Source organism: Halichoerus grypus, chromosome 4 (genome assembly GCF_964656455.1).
Source record: "Halichoerus grypus chromosome 4, mHalGry1.hap1.1, whole genome shotgun sequence".
In the NCBI taxonomy this organism is placed as follows: domain Eukaryota; kingdom Metazoa; phylum Chordata; class Mammalia; order Carnivora; family Phocidae; genus Halichoerus; species Halichoerus grypus.
In genome coordinates, this window is record NC_135715.1 from 160368936 (window position 1) to 160375066 (window position 6131).

General features: G+C 44.9%; 1 long non-coding RNA gene across 2 annotated transcripts; it reads right to left on the reverse strand.

Annotated features, from left to right (window-relative positions):
* Positions 1-432: 432 nt before the first annotated feature.
* LOC118539753 (uncharacterized) lies at positions 433-5025 on the reverse strand. 2 transcript variants are annotated; one of them, XR_013447324.1, is made up of 4 exons: positions 4745-5025; positions 2036-2171; positions 1673-1787; positions 433-721 (listed from the first exon to the last, which is right to left on the reverse strand). It is a non-coding gene; the product is annotated as an uncharacterized LOC118539753 (long non-coding RNA). The 2 variants fall into 2 exon arrangements; XR_004919317.2 differs by lacking the exon at positions 4745-5025 and having other exon boundaries at positions 2036-4738.
* Between the last annotated feature and the right edge of the window lie 1106 nt (positions 5026-6131).

A 6131-nucleotide genomic window follows, 5' to 3' on the forward strand; every position in this document is an offset into this window, starting at 1 on the left:
GTACTCTTCAGCCCAGATTTTTGTGAAAGAATTTTTTATGATCTCAAACTAAAAGATTAGAGCACTTTCTTGGATAGGCCCACCTTTTTCTTAACTAATTCCCTATGGATCTGTCATTTGTGAATTTAAGCAAAAATGCCCTTTTTCCTTTTAACAATTTAAAAACATCAAAAACAATGTTGAAAAACTAAAGAATGAGCCACAAACTGGGACATGGTATGTACCACATATATAACTGACAAGGGATATGTAAATACATATAAATGTACATAAGTATATATATTATACAATTCTATAAAATAATCAGTCTAGTTAGATGGGCAAAAAATATGAACCATTGGTTAAAAGAAAAGGAATACAAATGAGCAATAAACAAATGGGAACATAATCCGCTAAATAATCGGAAAACTGCAAAACTGAAGCCACAATGAGTTACCATTTTGCACCCATCATATTGACAACATTTAAAAACCTGTCAGTAGCAAGTACGGGTGAGGATATAGATCAAAGGGGAGTCAATTATGCTGCTCAGAGAAATGTAAATCAACACAATCACTTTAGAGAACAACTTGGCAATATCTATAAAGGTTGAATATGTGCACATATTCATATTCATATTCATTGTGAAAATATTTCCTGAGAGGCAGGGGGCAAGCCTAGATGAGTAGTATGAACCAGCAATTCCATGTCTGGGTCTCTGTCCCAAAAGAAACTCTTGCACCTGCGAGGGGAGACACAGAGGAGAATTTTCAGAGCATCATTGCTTGTAAGAGAGAAGAGAGAGGGGAAAAACAAAAGGAAGCAGCTTAAGCAACCAAAATATCCATCGATAGGAGGTTAGATGAATTGGGGTATAGTCACATAGAGGAATACCACCAAACAGTGAAACAAAATGAATTGGGATTATTAGGTTGAACCATTGAAGTTGCCATTCGCTAGGTCAGACATGAATGCTGGCAGTTTTGTATGGGTCGGTCATACACATGCACGGCAGCACGGTGCTTTCCGGAACTGAATAGTGGTCAATGGGAACATTGTGAATGTACTAAATGCCACTGAACTATTCACTTTAAATTGTTCAAATGGTAAATGAAATTAAAAGTCTATCAAAAAAGAGCATATGCAATATGATATAATTTATACAGAGTTAAAAACCCACATGACAGTCCTAGAGGTTGCTTGTACATTCATATCCATGAATACAATAATATGCATGGGGGTGATAGATAAATTTTGGCTGTTACCTGGGGTGGGTCTGGGATTTGGGGAAAGAGGGGGGAATGATGCAGGTGCTTCAGCTGCACTGGTCATGTTTATTTCTTCGGCTGGGTGCTGGATCTGTGGGTCTTTCTTCTAAAATCATTTTGTGTTGCCCCCCCCACCCCCACCCCGGGGTCAGGCTCCCTGCTCAGCAGGGAGTCTGCTTCTCCCTCTCCCTCTGCCCCTCCCTTCCTCTCATGCTCTCTCTCTCTAATAAATAAATAAATAATCTTTTAAAAAAATAAAAATAAAAAATAAAGTCTTTTTGTGTGGTCGATGCTGGTTAATGTAATTTGGCCACCAGACAGGGCGATCTCTCAGCTTGCTGCACTGTGAATATTTGGCCAGCTCAGGTGCACAGGGCGGTTTTGCCCTCTTGGTTGGGGCAGACTGAGTTTCTTCCACTCCGTACCTGTCTGTATTTTTGGTGGTAGTTATTTCTGTGGCGGCGATGTAACTCATGTTGCCAAGACAGGCGTGAGGGGCGTGGGCTCACTTCTTAGAACCATCATTGCTGCATGTTTAGTCTGGAGAGGAAGCAAGCTGCAGATGAGAAACCCCCTTGTGATGCCTCTGAGTGCCCCAAACCTGTTCTCATAAAATCAGGTTCAAATGCAGACTCAACCCTCTTCATCTGTGACCCCCACTCCCACCCCAGTTGCTGCTGACATTTTTCCACCCCCAGAATGCACAATCAGAAGCTCAGGGCTACATCTGATCATCCTACATTTCTGCTTATTCTACCACTTGAAAGCATCCTTGTCCCTCTCCTCACGTCTGCCTGGATCTCCAGCTCTGGCGACCCTTCAAGGAGACAGTGAGCCACTTTCGGCGAGGTGCTTCTTGCTGTTGCCAACTTAGCAACTTCAGCCCTTGGGTCTAGTCGCTTGCCAATGCTGAAAATGATGACTCTGTGAGCATGACAGAGAAGTGTTATGGTGCCCATTTTATGGATCAGAAAATCAAGGCTCAGGGAAGCTGAATAAGAAACAAGGTCACACGACTAGAAATGGGGAAGAACCAAACTTGAACTTCATTTGGCTGACCTCCACATCCAGGGGCCTGTCCTTCCTCTTTGTACCACACCGTTCTTGTGAAAATATTTCCTGAGAGGCAGGGGGCAAGCATATACGAGTAGTTTGTGCCCCGTCTCGGGGCTTGGCGACAGGAGCCTGTCCTCCCTGCTTGAGTTATCACCCTGAAATGTCCTGGAGAAGCCAATTTTATCAACAGTTTCAGGCCGGTAAAAAAAAAAAAAAAAAAAAATGGGGGGCTTGGCCTAAGTTAAAGATTGTGATCAAATATTAAAATAGTTCTACCACTTACAAGAATGATGATTCATTCTGCCAGTAATCAAAAGCACAGCTGTGTGCAGAAGTTAGGCGGGCCCAGCCTCCTCAGGTTCCTGGCACTGTTCCTGTAGGTCTGGGATCCCTCCATGTGACCAGCGCACTCAGCCAGGTGCCCCCTTTCTTGCTCTGTGTTCAGTAGGAGGTTATAACTTCCGGGAAGGACAAGGAAGCGAATTCGGTGGCTGTCAGAGAACACATATCAGGGCCTGAACAGATCTCAACAACTTCCTTGCCTCGCCGGCCTTTGCTCGGATGACTCGACCCGGCACAGGCCGGGCGGTCGCTGCTGTCAGTCTTTTCCAGAGGCTTGCTCCTCCGGCCACCCGCCAGCCGTGGGACCTGCCATCAGCCTTGTGCCGAGCCCGGGAGCGAGACATGTACCTGGCCCCTTGCCGGCACCACCTTTCCGTTTTGGAGCCGTGGACTTTAGAATTCCGAACTTGTCACCCTTCTTCCCTCTTACTTCTCACACTTTTGTTTCATGTGTCTATGTTTCTATCTCATTTCTTTTAAGAATTCCTGTTTTCTGGCCCCTGGGTGGCTCAGTCGGTGAAGGGTCTGCCTTCAGCTCAGGTCATGATCCCAGGGTCCTGGGACCAAGCCCCACATTGGGCTCCCTGCTCAATCTGCTTCTCCTTCTCTGCTCCCCTGCTTGTGCCCCGCCCCCTCTATCAAATAAATAAATAAAAAAAATTTTTTAAAAATTCCTATTTTCTTTATTTGGAGATATAATACAAGCATCTGGTAAAATATTTAAACAGTGCCAAAGGATACACAGGGAAAAGTAGGTTTCACACGGATCCCCAGTTCCTTCCACAGAGGAAATTATTGTTGTTGTTGTTTTTAAATTTTTAAGTAATCTTTACACCCAACGCAGGGCCTCCAACCCAGAACCCTGAAATCAAGAGGCGCATGCTCTTCCGACAGAGCCAGCCAGGTGCCCCCAGAAGTAATTATTGTTTCCAATATGTTGAATATCCTTCAGAGATATTTTTTCTTATACAAACACATATGTGTCTGTGTCTTCCTCTCGTTTTTTCCCTTCCCAAATGCTAGCAGACTGTTCTGCGCTTGGGTGTTTAAATTTAAGAGATCCCAGAGAGCCAATTCTATATTAGAACCTCTAGGTCTCCCCGATCCTTTTCACGGTGGCCTGTGTTCCATCACACCCATGTATCATGGTGGTCTAACGAGACTCCTGCTGACGGGCACTCAGGGATTGCAGACTTCATGAGGGTAGGAACCAGGTCTTACCCATCCTTTGTTTCCTATGCTCCAACCTAAAACAGTGCTCTGCCAGAATCATTTAGTAATTAATACACAAACACAAACCACAAACATGCTCATTCATGCAAATTGGGGAACAGCTCTTATTTTTTTTAGCCCTTAGTTCTGCATCTGCTGTTTGCTGTTCTGGGAATGAGCTAGTTCTCACTCAGTTTTCTCATCAGCCACACCATCAACCAATAGGTACTTGGCTCTGCCAGGTATCAGGCAGTTAGAGAACGGATGGATGCCAAAAATGTCCCTGCCCTCTGGGAAATTATAATCCGGTTGGGGAGAGAAGAAAGGTGCTTTTTTGGCAAAAGTGACATAACAACATGATCAAGAAAGGATTTAAAAAATGGTATTAGGACAATTGATTCTCCACCATCAAGAAAAAAATAAAGTTAGATGCCTACCTCAGACCATATACAAAACTCCAAAACACACAAAACTCCTAAAATATAAATGTTAAAACAAAACTATAAAGGCATTAAGAGAAATTTAGGCAATAAAAGACCAGAGAAGGCTTCCCTAAGCACCACGCAGAAGCTAGAAGTCACAAAGGAAAAGACAGATACATTTGACTACATAAAAGTGTAAATCTGTGTAATCAAAGCCACAAAACTGCATTAAAAGAGAGGCAATGACATTTGGGAAGACGAAAAAGATGCCCATTATATCTTGATAACTAAAAAGAAAGCAAACTATAAGCCATATATATATTGATATAGATACTCAGAGTCCAGTGTGAGCCGGAAACCACACCTGTAATTTGAAATGGAAAATTTAATAGGAAGCATTATTAACCAGTAAAAGAAAGTTAACTACTGAAAGTAAAATCCCTTTAGGGCTGAAAAAGCGAGTACCCTTGGAAGGAAGACATTTGGAAGACTCCTCCCCAGCCCACCAAGGCTGGGAGTCAGAACCTGTTGAAGCTGTGGCCGTGCCCACTGACGGTAGAGAAGTTCACGGGCGTGTCACGGGTCAGAGGTCGGCAGCCGCGTGCAAATGGAGGCTGGTGAGCAGACTTCCCGCTGGCACGCTGACAAAATTCTCCGGAGTGCGAGCCCCGCTCGGGCTTCCGCAAGTGGCTGGCAGCTGTGCCTTAGAAGCAGGAAGAAAATCGCGCTGCACTTGGAGGAGAAGCCCTTCCTCGGCTCTGCCTTGCGCTCTCCAGCGTCCTCTAGGGACAAAACCGAAAATTGTACCGGCGGGCGAAGGAGCAATTGTCATTGGGTGTAGCTACAGGGTCACCAAGCAGGCGGTAGGAGAGTGGATTTGGAGCTGAGAGGCAGTGCTGAGTGGATTGATTCTCATAGTAGACTGAGCCTGCTTTTGCAAACAAAAGGGCGTATATGATGTATGTGCATATTCACACTTCTTTGGTATTTACTCTGTACACCAGGAGCTGTTCTAACTCTTGCATGTGTTAACTCATTTGATTTTCACAATAACCCTCAAATTCCTCAAAGGAATTAATATTAACATTAATATTAGTGTCAGGACACGGAAGCACCAAGCTGTGAAGTGACTTGCCCAAGGTCACGCAACTGGTACGCGGCGGAGCAAGAATCGTGAATGCTTCATAAGTATAGACGGAAAGAATCAAAGCAACAGTGTGATCTCTCAAGTCCGTATCGAAGAGGTCACGGAAGAGGCTTTTATTTTATTTTATTTTTTTAAATCAGTGCTTCAATACACAATTACAATGATAAACGACTGCTTTTTATTTTGTTTTTGTATATGTGGGGGGGGGGCTTTTTCGGGGAGCGGGTTATTTTCCAAAGAAACAAAAATAATTGATAAATGACACCTGTCTGTGCGGGGCGGTAAGAACCAAGTGTCCCGAGAGCACGAGAGAACTCTCGGTGGGAGGAGGGCATTCCTGGAGGGAGGGGCAGGGGCCTGAGCAAAGGTTTAGAAGAGGGTGAGTCATCCAGTCCCAGCCGCACGGTGTCGGGTGTGATCCGTGGCTGGTTATCCACCCTGCGCTGTCTGCCCTTCTCATCCCGACAGCTTCAGGGAAAAAGGTGGCTAGTGGCTGCCTGAGGGAAGCCGGAGGGCAAAGGAACGAGCAGCACTTCCAAGCAGCTGCTCTCTGTGAGGTAATACATGCAAACACCACAGATACTGCTTTACTTATCCCCCCGCAACACGCAGCAACCTCAGAGAAGTCATCAGTATTCCGACTTCCCACAGGACAAGATCGAGGCTGAGTGAAGCAGAAAAGGTATCCGGATCCTCAGCAAGAGG